This window comes from Pecten maximus, chromosome 16 (genome assembly GCF_902652985.1).
Source record: "Pecten maximus chromosome 16, xPecMax1.1, whole genome shotgun sequence".
Classification (NCBI taxonomy): domain Eukaryota; kingdom Metazoa; phylum Mollusca; class Bivalvia; order Pectinida; family Pectinidae; genus Pecten; species Pecten maximus.
In genome coordinates this window covers 14658229-14677987 of record NC_047030.1, presented here as the reverse complement: position 1 = coordinate 14677987, position 19759 = coordinate 14658229, and the positions used below count along the sequence as shown (strand labels likewise).

Genomic DNA, 19759 nt, shown 5'->3' with positions numbered 1-19759 from the left:
TAAATGATAGTTCATATATATATGTATTATAGTCAAGTCCCTGTGCCATAATTCATATATATATATTGACTATCGTTTATAAAGTCGTGCCAAGCCCCTGTGCCCACAACAGACTGATGCAAACAAGCTTCATGTTATGTAGAGAGGCTCTGGAACAAGGGAAATAACTCGTATACAGTTAAACAGCCATATCGGTTATCACGTCTCTCCCGACAGTAAATTACTCGAAGACATGTCGTTTCTTTTTTGTTGTTAATTGTCGTAACTGAGTCTCGGAAGATTAATATTTAAAAAGAAACAAATCTCATCATATAACTAGTTCATAAACACCTTGAACAGTGCCAGTTAATTAGTCCAGTCAGTTTACTCAAAATAAAGCCCAAAGTGGGACATAATTGCAACAGATTTCTTTAATTGTTTTTTTTTTTTTTTTTTTTAATGTTTGGTACCTACATTATAACAGGGGGAAAAGTCTACCAAAATCGATCTATGGGAAAATCAAGTAAATAAGAGAAATCACGGTTTAAACCTTCCTTAAATTGTAATGTCTACCTTTTGTGTAAAGATGGATATAGAAAATTAACAGCATAACTTAAATACAGCACAGATTGGCCATTTGTTTAGCTGGGTGTTGGATTGAAAAACGATTGAACTATCAATATGGCTTAAAATCATTTATAACTTGACGATAATGACCATTTTTGTCTTTTTAAATGTGTGAAATAGCGTTAAGTAATCTCATAAGAAAAACGATATATATATTTACCTCTAAAATTCATGTATGGCATTTTAATTCGAGAGGATCTACAGACACGAATTCAAATCCCTCGTGACTATTTCTATAAAAATGACAAGAATGAGTGACGTCCATTTTGAATCTACCGTAATCCTTAGTTGGTTTACAGACATCGCCGTTAAAGAAATAATAGAATAGCAAATTAGGTATTGGCAATAATAACGGAAAAATATATGTTTGATCAAACCAAGAGATATTAAACCTGAATTCCCATTACCCATCAGGACCATGCTATTGTGGTAATTCATGCCAAAACATTCGGCAATCATCAGATAAAAAACAAAACATTTATAAATCAATTTTGTTGTTCAAAATGATGAAGTTAAATTTTTTTTTGGGGTGGGGGGGTGGGGTTGGGTTTAGTCAAGTTAACACGAGCATGGGTATTGATCATTCTGACTTCTTTCATGATTTCAAGATATCTTAAGTAAGAAAGTAAGAAAAATATGCACAGAACTGGCTTCATCAGCTTTAATAGCCTTTCATGAATATTATTCAAATACAAGTTGCATAAATTGGGAAATCATTCGATATGGACTTTGAAACAGTTCCAAATCAGCCCAACAGGACAACTTGCAAGGTTGATAAGTTTCATTACATGAAAGCAAGACCTCTTATTTGAGAAAATTAAATACTAGTACGTGTGACATATTGCAATGTGTTGAGTCTGTTCATTCTCAGTTATTATTGATATCAATTGTCATTTTGCTTTTCTTCCGTCTTAAAAAGCAAATATGTGCAACATTTGAATGCTCTTTAGCAATATTCATAGGGCAATCACTATTGACCCCCCCCCTAATCTGTATTATACACGCACTAGTATTGCAATGCAGTCATTACAGAGTATTATGCAAGAATTTTAATATTACACTTCAAATTTGGTCTAGTAAGCAAATGCTTATTTTCTTGACCCCGATTACGGCGGGGAAAAAAAATAAAACACAGGTTCGTTTTGGTAGATTTTTTTTCTGTTATAACATCAATTGTGTCCCGGTTTAACCCTTAATTGACTGGACTATAGAGGATGAAATCCGAGACCTCACAATGTACCAAACCCCAAGGAAACTTAGGATTCTGCGTACGGTGTTTCATTACAATTTGGTAGGTTAAAATCAGAGACTTTCATATGGTTAGGGACCTCAATTAATCCCAGTGGTGTCTCTAGAAATTCTAGACAGCAGGGTGCTGTTGGGTAGAGTTTTGTCGCCAAAACATATCGTGATATATTATCTCTCCGTTCCAATGTGCAACGTCACCACAGGTTCCAAGTCCCTGTGACTGGCACGGGTTTATTAATATAGACTTTCACAAGGATATGTTATTCTGTTAGTCTGTATAGTTAGATATTTTGCAATAAATTATCTAGGAGTCTAGACTATGTGTAGATACTAAAACACATACTCGAATTAGATCGGCCTATTTAAAAATAATTCCACATACCCTAATTACACAATCTCCGCATGCATCTGCTGTCGCTACGGGTGGGCGAATCACAAAAGGCGCGAGATGCTGTTACGTCACGTGCCAATTCACGCATGCTGATAAGATAAAGAAAATCAATATGGCAGCTCACCTATGTTGAATGGCCGTGCGTTAAAACCCTTGATTGACCCCGAAACGCACTAGTGTGCCGATCAAACCGAATCAGTGGAGCTGAACAGTAGATAAGGCATGAACCGACGCCATTATAACGGTAAGTCTCCTTGTCGAAATTCCTTTACAATTTTAACGCGTGTTTTGATAGATTTTCAGTCGCGAGATGTTGATGATGTTGGGTTTGGTTCTGTGTGTGTTGTCGTTATAGAGCTGAAAAGAGCTCGCCTACTAAAAGCCACAATGGCTGCGATTACATGCTTGGCTAGCTATGACCTGGCAGGTCAGCCATTCGCTCTGTGGTTCAGACCGTCTCGTGACAGAATAATGTAGTATTTCAGATGTATTCTTACGAATATTACACATGGTGTGTGTTTATGAAAAGCTCGTTTTGTTTTTGAGAATATATGGCGTACATATGTCTGTGTTTGAGCCGTGTAAACACGGTTGTGTGGTGTTTACACCGACACGGATAGGGGCTTTCTTCGTCACTGAACACCAAAGTAGGCGTTGGTTCACTGCATCAGATGCTGGGCAGTTTGGCTGTGTGGACCCTGGTCATTTTGCCGATTTTTTATTTTGTTGATAAGTAATACAACGTGATGTACCTAATATGCAATAAATAGATTAAAACTGTACATGTTATGTATGTATTAACTATTATAGAAGGAGACAAGTGTTTGTGGTGATCAATATTAACCTAAATTCAATATGATGTATTCATGAAAAAATAAACAATTTGTATGCAATAATTTAAAACTTATACATGTATATATAGGGGGAAGCTACAGATAATGGATAAGATGTAAACAACCTATTAAAGTGCAGTGATTTACCTATTGCTATGACAATGTATGATATAGCCTTCATGATATGGTATTATTTTAATAGTGCCTTCAGGTCTGTAATATTATAACACAGGGAAATGGTGTTTGGAGATGTTTAGATACAGAGTTGTATTAGGAGGTAAACTAATGCCTCTACTCTAACCTTTTTTATATTAAATTTTCTCATTTTAAAAAATTAAGTTGCCTCCCTTTACTTGTCATGACGAGATACTAAGGATCCTTGGTATTTTAAAAATCTAAACAAATTTGCAACATTAAAAAAATCTTAATGTAAATATCCATACAGAATTGTGTTATAATCAGGATTTTCCCTTTGCACTGGGTATTTTGTAAATGTGGAAACTCTCAATTGCAAGTCTGAATTAAATGGCTGAAGCATGGACCTTAGTTTCAATTTCTTTATGGTTGAAATGCAAACTCAGAATTTTATACCTCTACATAAAAAACAAACTCTGAATTTGATGCCTCTACATAAAAAAACAATATAAAGAGAGGAATACAATACTAATAAATACATATAATGTTGTAAATTTTGTTGATGACCTTACTGTATTATTTAATGTCCTATTAACAGCTGATCGTTTAAGGATAGCCTATATATATGTATGTTTTGAGAGGGTGAGATATGTTTGTGTTTGCCCCCTTGTATTATATAATAATGAAACTGGTTCATCCGTTGCCAGTAAATGTTTCATAATAATTACAATTATATATTCCTGACAGCGACACAGATTAAACTTTCTGATACCCAAAACGGGGTGCTCGGAACCAAGTGAAGGAATCTACCAACAACCAACCAATAGCATGAAACTTATATTGACTTTATAGTGCTTCCTCACTGAAGCATACTATTAAAGACATCCAGCAGGGCACCTCACCCAGTCACATTATACTGACAATGGATGAACCAGTCGTTCACTCCCAAAATGCTGAGTGTTAATCAGGAGAAGCAACTATTCAACTACTTTTTGTAGAGACTAATATGTCAAGACCAGGTACAGAGCCCAAAGCCTTACAGGAGTAAATGGTCAACTACAGGCCAAAAGTGAGGCAGTGTCAAGGGAGAATAATTATAGAGAATATAGTTGTTTAGATAGAAAAGATTCAAAATCAGTTACCTCTTATAACTAGTGCTGTAATGATACATCGATACGTATCGATATATGTTCGTTTTGTGCCGCAATACGATACATCGATACAGTCATCCCTGTATCGTAATATCGCCGGCATGGGTGCGGGTCCTTGTAACACATTTGATACAGCGAATCGAGCGCGCCGAAGCGCACCGTCAGTAAAACGCTTGTAACCGGATTGTATGAAGTCGCCAATGCAGAGCGCCTTGATGATTGCGAATAAATATGGACAATGGCTAACGCTGACAGCCATGTGTAATTCCGTTTAACTTTATCTCTCTATCTATATCTATATCTTAGTACTAAACCTCCTCCGACTTGTAAATCAAAGATATTCGTTGACTTGAAACAAGTCAAGGGTCCACGGCACATGGAACTTACCTATCGAAGTAGAGTATTCAGTATTGCCGTATTCACAGAATGGGAGGCGCGGAGTTAACGTATTCCTGGAACACAATAACTTGAATTCGCATTAAATCGGCATCACCCTCATTTGACAATTTTACACCACCAGCAAGACAAGTATTGAAAACCGAAAACCGTGGACAGGTTTAACACAAATAAAGCCGAAAACCACTATGTTTAAAAGCTGATAGCAAACATGCTACATGATGTATCGATAACTAGTTTATAATAAATGATCTGCGCCATTTTCGGCAGTGGAAATGAATGTTTCCGTGAGTTGTAACTTGTTGCACGTTGTTAACCCAAGGTATAACATTCAGTCGACAATGTTTCAGTGACAAGACTCGAGAGTCCTGTTTATATTTGACATTTATTTAGATCTGTTTAATTCTACTGTTTTTGTTAAAAATGTGTTCAATGAGTGTCATTAAAACTTCAGATTGAACGTTAAATATTGTTTGATTTGTTTCAATTTATGACAATTTCACGTATACGCAATACGTATCGTATCGTGATGTCTGTATCGCAATACGTATCGTATCGTGACATTGTTGCCGATACACAGCACTACTTATAACATGCAAAGTCCCTACTAGCAGGGAAGTATTGCAAGTGTAACGGCTGTTATATAAATTAATTAGTATTTATAACTTATCATGTTGAGCTTAATTACTAAATTTGTTTTTTTGTAGCATTGCATATTGGATGTTACCATATGCTGACAAAGAATAAATGATATATATCGGTAATCATAAAGGCTTCAGATTTTTTTAATGTTTAATTTTAAAGGATGGTAATTGCACTCATAATGAAATATTGGAAAAGCATCAAATTTCACACAGGAAGATATTTTGCCTCCAGATGTCTTTTTCTACTTCCATAGACTTTATTGGACAGTAGTAATGATATTCAGCTTGACCAGGAATTACTTTCTATAGCAAGCTTTTAAGTGATGTTATAATATTGAAAGCAAGGCTACTATGTAACATTGGTTTAGGTGAAAATTTGATGCCAGTACTGGGCAAGATTCCAGTAGCTGGGATGTGAGCCTTCATTTTCATTTCAACAGTTTAATGTTTAATTTAGTTAAATGATAGAATGATTTGATTTTCATTCATTAAGACCTCATTGAGATGAAAACAGCATTTATTTCATAGTGCATGAGTAAGAAAGTGATAAAATAAAAAAAACATAGGTAGGTTGCAATGATGTACTGTAGAACAGTAGCTAGTCCTGTCAGTCCAATATTCTGTGCGTTCTGACAGCTTATTGTAACACTGTAAAAGGAATCATTGTTGTGGTTACCCACAACACACCACTTAATGATGTTCAGTTACCATAGTAACAGGTATTAAGTATTAACATAGCAACATGTATTTTATTAATTGTCATTGGAAATATGATATCAGGTGGTAAGTATTGCTAACACACACATACTGGTGATGCGAGTGTAAATATTATGTCCATGTATATATATGCAGTAAATATCGGATAAACTTTACCCAATAGATTAGAAAGTTAGTATGATAATGTCAAGCAAAAATGTTTTTTGTTTTGGCTCGTAAATGTCAGATTTAGTGGATTTTGACATTTTTGTGTTGCTTACAAAAGCACTGAACATGATATATAGGGATTATTTTGGATGAAGACTACTTACAAGGAAATATTTCTGGAAGAATGATTTTCATAAAACCTACAAATTTTAAAAATTGACGGTTGGTTAATCATTCATATTCAATTTTTACTTGAATTTGAAATTAAATATGTTAATTTTTTTAGCACCAACAATATAGTTTCAGTAACTTTTATAAAAGATCGATTTTCATATGGATTAATAATATACTTAACTTGCAATCTGAGCAAGGACCCCAGTTTATGGCTTGGCAAAATTCCCCAAAGGGACCAAAGTGAGCTTATGTTGTGGTGCGGCTTCTGTTGCCGTCAACGTTTTCTTTTAATAAAATAACTTCTTCTCCAAAGCTGCTTATGCCTAGGGTCAATATATTTGGCCAGTACTTATATATATATGCTGTGATGGAGGGCTTCTATGTTTGTTTAAATGAATGACCTTTACTACCTACTTGAAAGGTCACAAAGGTCAAATGTCTTTAAACAACTTCTCAATAACCAAAAGATATGATGGATTTTGTACTGAGGTATATTCCAGTCACTGCACAGAGCAACTTCCCAAAACCGATCCTTTTAATCTCAAAACCAATCACCTCTGGATACTGATTGAAATGACGATGTACCAAATTGATCCTTCTTTATTTATGCACCGGGTTCAATCGTAATGCTGGTGCTTACACCTGGGCGTCGATGAGACTTACACCTGGGCGTCGATGAGTCTTACACCGGGCAATTCCTATAGAAGATGAACACAGAGGAAGAGTTGAAAACATGGTTGTGGTATTTTTTTCTGCTGAAAATGCAGTCCTTCAAGGAAAATAACCAGATCAGGGGAAAAAATGATACATTAGCTATAATTTGCAAGGATAATTGACATGAAAAACACTTTTCAATATTTGCTAAGTCCCCCAAATTGGGGGCGGGTATATGACTAAAGATGTCCCAATCAACGAATTATGTAACATGTACAGCAAAAATCCCCAATCGAAATGACTATGGAGATCCAAGTTTATCAATCTTATATATTTTGACATTATGAAGTCTTGCTGGATTGATTAATTGGTACTAGTAAAATAGGAATTTTGAGAAATTTCTGTGTTTTACGCCTTTGGCACTGAAGACGCTTTTGAACTTATAACACCTGGGTGCCGGATTTTGCTGATTATCACTTTTTTTTTATGAAGGTTTTATGTATTTTGATGATTTTCCTTATGAAGAGGGTCAACTTCTTTTAATATACCCAATATTTGAATGGCAACACATATACTTATGCGTCATTATTGGTTTTTTTCCATATATCTCATGAAACCAGGTGAGCGATACAGGCCCTCTGGGCCTGATGTTTTCATGAATTCTGTATTCTATGTACTATCAACTTCCATGATATTAACACTGCTACAAAGTGTCATCCGATCAATATTATCCCTAGATATTGACTGGTCAAAATGGATCACTTCTCTAAAAGGAACCCTCTCTTAACTGACCAAACATTTGTGTACCGAGTGTGATCGGTTTAGCGAAGTTCCATGTTATGTTATACAAAGAATGTATATATACATTGTATTGCTGTACAAAATCAGACTATATAGGCTCGAGATTCACATTAAGCCTGTGTTATAGAGATTCAGGATAGACATTCTATATTTTTTCAGATGTGATTGTATTTGCATTGTAATCCTTGCCACAAGTCTCTGTACATACCAACAACAAGGGTTTAATCACGTAGGCACATTATTTGCACTTGGCTGCCATTGCTCTGAGCTGTTTTACATCAAGCGGTGTCACTCATGCAGAAACACATCATTCTGGCTGGCATCAGTGGCTGGAGCGAAGATTTGGTTGGCTTGGCAACTGGTACCAGCTGTCATACAAATGTTATCATGGTGGAAAAAGTGAGAAGAAAATGCTGTGGAGAACTGCTAATGCTGGCAAGCAGGATATTCATTTCTAGTCAAGGGAGAAATCCGGCTGTCCGCAACTAAACCGTTCATTTTCCAGTTATTGACCTAGTATCTCATACTCAAACTCTGTATATAGACATGTATATAATTCTGAACTTTCACAATGTTATTTTGAAATTTGGAGAGAATTTTCTCTGACACCTGTAGACAGTTCCTAATATTTCAATACTTATTATGTATTTTGATTTGCATAAAGAGCGTTCAGCAGTTACTAATAACATTTAGGGAAAATATATTCTTCAGTGGTGAGTTTGACTGTATAACAAATTATTTTAATCAGATTTATAGATGTGACTGCTTTAATCCCATGTGGACTTATTTATTGCTGTTTGTAATATTTGGAAATTGTAAATAAATATTTGCCTGAAAATGGATTTGTTTGGTCTCTGGTAACATATGTTGATTGTATGGGATCAATCATGCAGGTATATGATTTGAAAAAGAATGAAAGTATGAATATTAGTAAAGTGACATCCTGATTGTATCAATAACCAATGATGTGTGAGCTGCACACATGGTCAAACTTGTCCTAGAGGTCACATGTATATAACTGAAACCTGTCTGTAAATGTGGATTTTAACATTTATAACAAACCTGTCTATAAAGGTCACCTATTTATAGCAAAAACCTCTCTATAAAGGTTACCTGTACATAAAACCTGTCTATAAATGTCACCGTTATGTATAAACTTGCCTATAAAAGGCACCACTGTAAAACAGAAAACTATCTATAGAGGTCACCTATATGTAACAGACATGTTTATAAAGGCCACCTGTATATAAGAAAAACCTGTCTATAAAGGTCACCTATAATATTTACAACAAAAACTGTCTTTAAGGCTACCTGTATGTAATAAACATGTCTAAAATAACCTTTATATATAGCAAATACCTGTTTATAAAGGCCACCTGCATATAGGAAAAACCTGTCTATAAAGGTCACCTATAATGTTTACAACAAAAAATGTCTATAAGGCCACCTGCATATAACAAACATGTCTAAAAAACAACCTTTATCTAACAAACATTTGTCTATAAAGGCCACTTGTATGTAAAGAGCCTGTCCTAAAATTTCATAAACCCTGCTTATAATGACCACTTGTAAGTTTATGTAACAAAAACCTGTCTATAAAGGCCACCTTTATAGAACAAAAGCCTGTATATGAAAGGACACACTTTGTAGGATCCAATGCAACATCATTCATTGTTTATTAACCTCTGTGTAAAGGTCACCTTCCTATAAAGACCACTTATTTCTGCTCCTTTTAATGATGTGATCAGAATTCATTGTTCTTCTTTTGCTTTTGGCCTTTGTCTGAGAGTCTTAAGTGTCAGGAAGGCCTTGGGAACTGTCCCCGGTAAGGAAAGTTTTAGGTTCTGTCACCTCAGTGCTTTTTTCACTGGTATGGGATGGGGCCTCTTTGTCTCATTTTGTGAAGAAAATTGATCAATTGGGAAAGATTTTTTTTCATGAGGAAAATGCAAATTTTAGGAACTTGGCTTTTAATATGAAATAATTTCAATTGGGACCTGTACATGTGAGAAAGGCTTTGCATCAGGTCCCTGTGAGGAAGGCTTTGTGTCAGGTCCCTGTGAGGAAGGCTTTGGGTCCAGAACCCTGTGAGGAAGGCTATGGATCTTGACCCTTGTGAGGAAGGCTTTGGGTCCAGATCCATTTAGGAAGGCTATGGGTCCAGGTCCCTGTGTGGAAAGCTGTTGGTCCAGGTCCCTTTGAGAAAGGCTTTGGGTCCAGGTCCCTGTGAGGATGGCTATTGGTCCAGGTCCCTGTGAGGATGGCTATTGGTCCAGGTCCCTGTGAGGATGGCTATTGGTCCAGGTCCCTGTGAGGAAGGCTATTGGTCCAGGTCCCTGTGAGGAATGCTTTGGGTCCAGGTATATTTAGGAAGGCTTTGGGTCAGGTCCCTTTGAGGAAGGCTATGAGTCCAGGTCCATGTGAGGAATGCTTTGGGTTCAGGTCCCTGTTAGAAGGCTTTGGGTCCAGGTCCCTGTGAGGAAAGCTATTGGTCACGGTCCCTGTGAGGAAGGCTTTGGGTCCAGGTATATTTAGGAAGGCTTTGCGTCAGGGCCCTTTGAGGAAGGCTATGAGTCCAGGTCCCTGTGAGGAACGCTTTGGGTCCAGGTCCCTGTTAGAAGGCTTTGGGTCCAGGTCCCTGTGAGGAAGGCTATTGGTCACGGTCCCTGTGAGGAAGGCTATTGGTCCAGGATCCTGTGAGGAAGGCTTTGGGTCCGGGTCCATTTAGGAAGGCTTTGCGTCAGGTCCCTTTGAGGACAGGCTATGAGTCCAGGTCCCTGTGAGGAAGGCTTTGGGTCCAGGTCCCTGTGAGGAAGGCTATTGGTCACGGTCCCTGTGAGGAAGGCTATTGGTCCAGGATCCTGTGAGGAAGGCTTTGGGTCCGGGTCCATTTAGGAAGGCTTTGCGTCAGGTCCCTTTGAGGAAGGCTTTGGGTCCAGGTCCCTGTGAGGAAGGCTTTGGGTTCAGGTCCCTGTGAGGAAGGCTTTGGGTCCCGGTCCCTTTGAGGAAGGCTTTGGGTCCAGGTCCCTTTGAGGAAGGCTATTGGTCAAGGTCCCTGTGAGGAACGCTTTGGGTCCAGGTCCCTTTGAGGAAGGCTTTGGGTCCAGGTCCCTGTGAGGAAGGCTTTGGGCCCAGGTCCCTGTGAGGAAGGCTTTGCGTCAGGTCCCTTTGAGGAAGGCATTTGGCCAAGGTTCCTGTGAGGAAGGCTTTGCGTCAGGTCCCTGTGAGGAAGGCTTTGTGTCAGGTCCCTGTGACAGGGGTAAAAATTAACTTTTTTCTGCACTTGTCCCTTTGGACAAGTAACATTTATATTCACTTGTCGAATGGAATTATCACTTGTCCCACTTGAACATTTTCAATTAAGTTTAATGATGTTTTTTCAATGTCTGTGTCATGCAGTAAAACGATAACATTGCAATGACAACTATATTACTGATATTTATTTACGTAATGAAGAAGAAAAAAAATGCTACTGACTGCCTATTTTCGATTTACAGAAACTAAAGTAGTAGAATAGAAAAAAACTGACTAAAACATGAACATAATTGTAGAAATGCAATAGTGCATAAATATCTGAAATACTATTTATGCTAAATCTTGCAATAAATAGCGAGCCTGATAGTATCAGCATATGTCGCCACTTTAGTCCTTCAAATTCACTTTCAATTTCCTTGTACGCTTTTATTCATATTCCCTTTTTTTCCAATATGCATATTCAATTCAAAGACACCAATGGGGTTGATTGAATATTTTCGAAAAACATGGACAGTTTAGTTATCATATGTATAAGGTGAAATCTTGTGAATGTTGATTTTAGAATATAAATAAACAACACGAAGACAATATTTGTCACTTGTCCCATCGGACAAGTGTTTTGATACATTCACTTGTCCAACAGCAATTTAGTCTGGTAGCGGACAAGCCTTAATGTCGACCCCTGCACTGTGAGGAAGGCTTTGCGTCAGGTTCCTGTGAGGAAGGCCATGGGTCCAGGTCCCGGTGAGGAAGGCCATGGGTCCAGGTCCCTGTGAGGAAGGCCATGGGTCCAGGTCCCGGTGAGGAAGGCCATGGGTCCAGGTCCCGGTGAGGAAGGCCATGGGTCCAGGTCCCTGTGAGGAAGGCCATGGGTCCAGGTCCCTGTTGGAAGGCTATGAGTCCAGGTCCCTTTGAGGAAGGATATGGGCTAAGGTTCCTGTTAGAAGGCTTTGCATCATGGCCCTGTGAGGAAGGCTTTTGGTCCCAGGTCCCTGTGTGGAAGGCTTTGGGTCCAGGTCCCTGTGTGGAAGGCTATAAGTCTGTCCTCAGGGCTTGACATATGATGTTCCATGTTTGTCGTTATGGAATGGAGATGCACAAGAGAACTTTTCCCATTTATGTACATGTGAACTTTGACATGTCACTGAAATGGCACTCTGAATCTGCCTCTAAGTCCCTTATAAGTTTTAAGATGCACCATCTATATTGATCTTACTGTGTTAATTGGACATAATAACAAATAACCAACAAGCATGACCAAACATATATAACACAGAAAGAAACTTCTTAAGTTTGTATCCCATAAAATTGATTTAGATTCAAAATAGTTATCCGAGGTAAAGGTATATAAGAAATGGATCTACAGAATATATTTTATTCAAAAGTAGAATATATAACCAAAACAGAAAAAATCAATGCTATTTGATAATTCATAGCAAATCCGATATGATCCAATGGGGCATGAAAAAAAAATATCTCGACACTTGATTCAAAGTACACTCCCTCCTTCCCAACAGGTGATAATTGATGTTCAGTAAGCACATAATTACATGAAAAATGTATGCATATGGTTTTGAATGGTACTTTGATAAATGTGGTACCTGCCTGGCTCCCGACTACAATGTACCCAGGGATGACACACTGATAGTTGCTAAGCTATGTCTGTAAATAATATATAAGGTAGTAATTATCTTTCTGCTTAATACAGGATTTGCTTTCAAATCCCTCACACCATAAAATGCCTGATGAAATGGATTGTCTTACTATAAAATATAAATGTATTGTTTTCTCTTATCGGTGGTCATGTACTTTAAATCAAGAGAACCATGAACCAAAGCGGATGTAAATAGTTAAAAAAGAGTTATGGGCCTTTGATCTATGTCACCTTTAAGGATAATTTTTACATTCAAGTTTCTCTTTGAAGCTGCAACATGACTATTAAAAAAAAAGAACACTGTTCACACAGAAATCTGTAAGTTAAACATAGCTATATAGTCATTTATTTCAACTGAAAGTTATCAAGCCAGTACTTGATGAAATTATTTAGACTAGAAGATACAGAGAAAACTAATTTTAGATTGTGTATTTAAAAGAGAAATGTCATCATTTTCATTTTCTCACAAAATATGATCTAGATGGGAACATTTTTTCTATGATTAAATCATTCTTATTGTAAATGGTAAGCACTTCATAATTAATTAACAGGTTAGATGTTGAATAAATTCAAAACATTCTTGGTTGAAGGTTGTTGGTGACACCATCTAGATGTTGTAACCATGACTTTGATGGTAGTCCTAGCTATCATACTCTTCAATTACCAGAACTATGTATGTCACACTCAGTAACAAATGTGTTTGTATCCTATTGGGCAGGTTTCTGTTTATATTGGTCAATTTTTATTGTAAGTGGCATTGATTAGCCTATATATGCCATCACTCCGTTCTGTTTTTTTTATGGTATTATTTGTCTGTGGCAGTATGTGCTGTAAGTCTACCACTTAGTGTTTACCGTTGGGTTAACTTTCTACCCTTGCTGTATTTCATGCTACGCTGTCTGACTTCAGGTCATAATATTTTTTTCACAGAAGTCGACGGTACACCTCAGCCACGCTTGTCTTGATGAATTATAGATTTGAACTGGAAACTGTGGCAATCTTCCCATTCCAACAGGGAGACGTGTGGAAAATTTGGCACAATAAATAACATTCGTCACCTGCAAATGTGTGCACTTGCTGTGGAGATGCTAAACGTTTTCGCCGCATGCTTGCACATGCATTGTGCACCCAGTTGTGGTATTAAAAATTTACCACACTCGTGAGTTTCATATGACTACTGTTAAGTTATGGTAGAAAATGTCTTCTTGTATTAATGTTTTGCTCATTGACTTCAAAGTTCTTTTTACTGTCATCAAATTCATTTGGCTGATGCAGTGTTGTGGCTTTTATATGCTGATGGTATAATGTTAGAAATGTTGTTTAAATGACTGAATCTATGTGCTTACCTTTATCTGCCTTGATGAATGAAATTGATAAAAAAGTATGTTATTGGTGAATTAAGGAATAGTATTGTAAATTTGAGGCCATGTAACAGCACAAACAAATCTTGTTATTTATAATTTAGGTTTATGTCAGTTGAACGGATATAAATGATCAAGGTTACAGTTTTTGGCCCCTGTTATCTGGTAGTTACATCTTTTCAAGGTCATGACCTTGATGAAAATTATGTTTGTATTGATTATTTTGACCCACTTCAATGTCAAACTGCTCATAAGCAAAAGAATCACAAGGGGCTTAAAACATTGGTTCAATATAGTTATACCAATAGTGTGATATATCGCTTGGTGTAACATTTTATGTTCAATAAAATGAAAGGAGTGATTACCATGTAAATATCATAGGACATTTTAGCTTTAAACTGGGTGGTGTCATTTATGAATGAAGTTTATGAAATTATCCATATGCTTTTGAATGGTTTTGAGACTTTGTTAATTATCGATTTTGTAAATATTTTTTAGCCCGCCCAGCATCATCAGATCAGATCTCCCTATTCAAATCGCCCTGCGTCCCTGGTCAGTGGGTCCTCTGTCTGTCTGTAAACCATCCTTGTTATCGCGGTTTCTTGAAAAATTCTGGAGGGATATTCCTCAAACTTCATGTGTAGGGTCCCCTTGGTCCGTAGTTGTGCCAATGCAATTTAGATTTTTGATCAGAAAAACAAAATGGCGGACAGACGGCCATCTTGAACTTTGAGAATTGAAAATTGTTATCACTATTTCTTGAAAAGTACTGGAGGGATGTTTCTCAAACTTTATATGTAGGTTCCACTTCTTCATGTTATCAGATTATTAAGAGGAAAAAAAGAAGGAAGGTAAAAGTAGAGAGAAGGCCAGTCTGACATACAATCAATGGAGATCATTCAATAGTGCACCTGGGTGCCAAGATCCCTCTTGGATCTTATTTTATTTGGACTATGGCTTACAGTAGGTACCCCAAACCCATGCTTGAGACCATGCACTTCCTGTTGACTGCATATTAAACTCACAAAAAATAAACAAGCTAAATATAATGTCTTCTTTTTTTTGCATAATGAAGCAGATTTAGTTGTATTCAAACTTTAGAAATCACATAATCAAAGTCATTTGGAGAAAGGTGAAGGACAAATTTAGTGTACTTTAACTTGTAAACAATTTATTATGACATAATGAAATTAAATTGTTTCGGATTAAAAATTGTGAGATCACATACAGTTTGGGATAAACATGCTTTGGAGATGCTAAACATTTTCTTCGCATGATTGCATATATGCATTATGCACCCAGTTAAGGTATTTAAAAATTACCACTCAAGAGTTTCATATGACATTTTACATTTAAGTAAAATAAAGGAGTGTTACATTGATATCAAGACCTTATGAAGGATACATGATATGATGCTTGATATTTTTGGGTGTAACTAGGGTAAAGTGGAACATTTTTCATTTTCAAATTCAGTAGTGCGTCAAAATATGAACAATGACACAACAAAATAGCTGCACAAGTTTGATTTTGCCCTCCACATATTAACTTAAAAACCTGTCAAAATTGAAGTTTTCTGAGTTACGTAATACAAAGTATCTCAAATTTGTTTTTATTTCATATGATATTATCAAAGCTCACAAAAATAAAAATTTAAGATGCGTTTCAGAAAATTCCAATGTAATGAAAACTTATTTTAAAGATCCTATACATGTTAAAGCAAACACTTTATTCCAAAGTTTTGTGGCTAGTGCATGTATGAATAACAGATTAAGAAGTATTTGAATTTCTAGCTATAGAAATCCTCATGCATATAGTTTTTCTCCTTTTCATCAGTCGTCATGCATACCTGCTCATGTATTGAAGCACTCACTTCCTTGTTACGGTCAATGGGTAGTTTGATAGAGTGTGTGTTTGATTGGTTACATTAGCTTCATTTTATGTTCATGTAGCATGAAGCTGAACAGAGAATTCTTGCTTGAGAGATGGACCAAGTTATCGCCCAAATTTAAAAACATTGCAACATTCTTTAGGTATACATGTTTATTTCAAATACATTCAGATATTTTCAAAACTTATTATTGAATATTAAAAAATGGAAATTACAACAAAATCATCACACATATTTGGCTAATATGGAGCCATGCACAGAACTACAAAATGTACAAAACAAAAGCCCACTCTTAGCTCACTGGTATGTTCAAGGTTGCAGAGATCAAATTGATAAGAATGCTGAAATGATTTCTTGTGAGATGCTTGTATTGACAAAGTTTGAAAAAAAAAAATTGACTTTGATCAATGTCATAAAAGTTTGAATCATAGTAAGAGCCATTGCTTGTCTGGATCCTGTATAGGCTTCTCACCCACGGCTTTAATACTGAATGGTATGGAAGGGTTTCCCACTATGAAAGAAGTGAAGAAGAAGTGAAATTTGTCAAGATGTTGGAATGTCTTCTGAGGAGTTCAAATATCATAAGGCTTCAGTATTTTAGCCAGTTGTTTGCTGGTATGGATCCAGAGTTACAAAGATTGGCAAAAAAAGATGTAATTTAGAACTTTCCAATATTTTTGAATGAAACAGCTTTTACCTATTGTCAAATTTGGTAACTTAATTAAATAGGACTTATCCTGGTACTTTTACTGTAAGTTTTAAGTTTGATTTTGATTATGCACTCAGATGTACATGTATTTAAACTTCAAGACTGGTAAATTTTTGTGTTTTATAGTGATTCATAATATCACGAAGAAAAACAGTTTTACTGCTGAAATCCTTAACACATTTGAAAATTGAAAAGAAAATGAAATATATATCATATATACGATGGTCGATAGCGGCCGTACATATAATACACCTAGTTATACATAAATATGTACTAAATGATATGTTTCATTATGTACATTTAAAACTTTCAAAAAGAAAATATGTACATAATGAATTATGTACAAATAATACTTTCAAAAAAAAAAATGTACATAATGAATTATGTACAAATAATACTTTCAAAAAGAAAATATGTACATAATGAATTATGTACAAATAATACTTTCAAAAAGAAAATATGTACAGAATTGATTACGTACATAAAACAATCCTGAAAGAATGCATGGAATGTACCGGAGCATGGTCGGCCATCGTAGATAATTGTGTCATACTATATTACATTGTATTGTTGTGTAATGTCTTCTCTTTCTTATGTGTTGAAAAACACAATGAAATAAAAGAATCTGAATATGATTTAAGCGCTGGTTTGTCAACTGAGTGTTGTCTTACACAGCAGGTGATATAATCCCCGACACCCTCGTGGTAAAATCCACCGGAAGTTAGTTGATATGGGGTTTGACGAATTCCAATGAAAAAACGTTATCAACCGATCAACGCAGCTTGTTATTTGTTGCTGCATTAATGAAATGTAGCAATGTTCATCTACAAAAAGAGTATTGCGATTTGATAAACAGATGTGTTTCGTTACGTACGAAAAGTTCAGTTGTCCTAGCTTTAATGACATACACATAAGAAAGGCACAACAATTTTTTTGAAATATTCTCCCCAAGTTTTTTTCTTCTCTACCTTCGATAAAATACTCCTGTTTTTTCTCTTAATTAAATATGTATCTATTATGAATATACTTCAGCACCTCATTGGTCTTTGATCCCTTTTTACAACTACGTACATAACTCATTCTGTACACTTTTTATTCTGTACATATTTTCTTTTTGAAAGTTTTAAATGTACATACTGAAACTTGTCATTTAGTACATATTTATGTATAACTAGATGAATTATATGTATGGCCGCTATCGGCCATCGTACATATAAAATTATATGGCAATCTGTGATGAAAAAATAATGTACTTTTGATAAGCCTTTAACTAAATTTTGAAATCCTTAATATATATGTATAATAAAATAATCATGTATATATAGAGGATATCTAACAGTGTCTTCAGTAATACCAAATATATTTCACGAGTGGGGCTAATATTTTGATATTTTTCACGAGTGCGCAGCACGAGTGAAAAATATCAAAATATTAGCCACACGAGTGAAATATATTTGGTATTACTGAAGACACTGTTAGATATTCTGTTTATTACATTTTTTATCAACGAAAAACCTACCCCGTATGCTAACTAGGCCTACAGCGAAAGTTTGCATACAAAAAAAGTTGTTCCCACTGTCCAGGTGCTGACATATATGTCGGGCTTTCTGATTGGTCAATTATTTTGGTATTTTCTAATCATTAATTTGATTGGTCAAATCAGCAAAAGTGATATTTTTCACTAGTGAAAAATATCACTTTTATAGAATGAATAATTTTTGATATTTCACTGGTAAAAATGTAATAAATGTAAATCCTTTATGTAATAGGCAATTACTTTGAATCTCACTTTCACTCGAGAATATTATTTGATGGAGCACAGCATCTATAAAGGCATAGAGGCACCGAGATGAGTCAAAATCACTGGATTGTATCACAATTTACTGAAATGCTTCCATGCATGTCCAGACCCAAACTAACTTGTCACATCTGATATATCAGAGATGTTGGAGTGCTAATCATGCTTGATGAAACCGATATAAAGGTTTCTAAATAAACAAATTAAAAAGTAGCATGGAAAGAAAGAACATGCAGTTATATCAAAAGTGGAAGCCATTCCATGTGTATTTAGTTCATGTGTATTCAACCGTGACATACTTAAGTCTGGGAATGCAGACTGAATTGAACTCACAGCCATTTGAGCTTTGGCTTGGTATATTGGTGTCCATTTGTCTGGATGTCAGATCTCTCCTGTCAAATTTCCTTAATATACCAACATCAGTAATTAGGTTGATGACAACATGGTGATGATGTAAGTATATGGCTGTCATGGAGATTACGTGATGCTATGGTTGCCATGGTGACTATCTTATGTTTATATAATGGTTGTCATGGTGACTGTAAGATGTATATTTATTTGCCATGCATAGGGACTACATGGTGTATGTATGGTTGCCATAAGGACTTTATGGCGTATACATGGATGATATGATGACTTTGGTGTATTTATGGTTGCCATGGTGACTATGTTATGTGTTTATGTTTGCCATGGTGACTTCCTGATGTATATAAAGTTCCCATGCATGGTGACTACATGGTGTATGTATGGTTGCCATGATGAAAATATGGTGTATGTATGTTGCCATGGTGACTACATGGTGTATGTTGCCATGGTGACTACATGGTGTATGTATTTTGATACATTGAGTATTGTTTATGTAGACAAGACTGTTCGATCCTTCGGTAAGATCCATTAAAGTAAGCCCTATGTGACCCAGTGGAAATCACATGAACGTGGGAAGGTGATGCATGTAGCTTCTGAAATGATTTGCTGTGGTAAAATTAGTTCGTTTTCAAGTCACTGAAACATTGATGACACTTTTGGGGCCCAGAGAAAACATATGCGTAAATTAAATTTGGTCATACTTGCCAAGCAGAGTAACTGCACCTGGGAACTGTTCAACTCACTGTAATGTGAGACGTTGTTCACATAATTTAGGATTTGCAGTTTTGTTTTTGAAGACTTTGAAATATTCTGATTATAGCATTATAATGC

The 19759-nt window shown here is 36.0% G+C and overlaps 1 protein-coding gene across 4 annotated transcripts in view; it reads left to right on the top strand.

Annotated features, from left to right (window-relative positions):
- The first annotated feature begins 2353 nt into the window (after positions 1–2353).
- The window catches only part of LOC117314841, a 97731-nt gene continuing 80325 nt past the window's right edge, over positions 2354–19759 (top strand). For all 4 annotated transcript variants that reach the window (XM_033868951.1, XM_033868957.1, XM_033868956.1 and 1 more), the window contains exon 1: positions 2354–2489. The gene's annotated coding sequence lies outside the window, so the exon portion shown is untranslated. The remainder of the gene's footprint in view (positions 2490–19759) is intronic.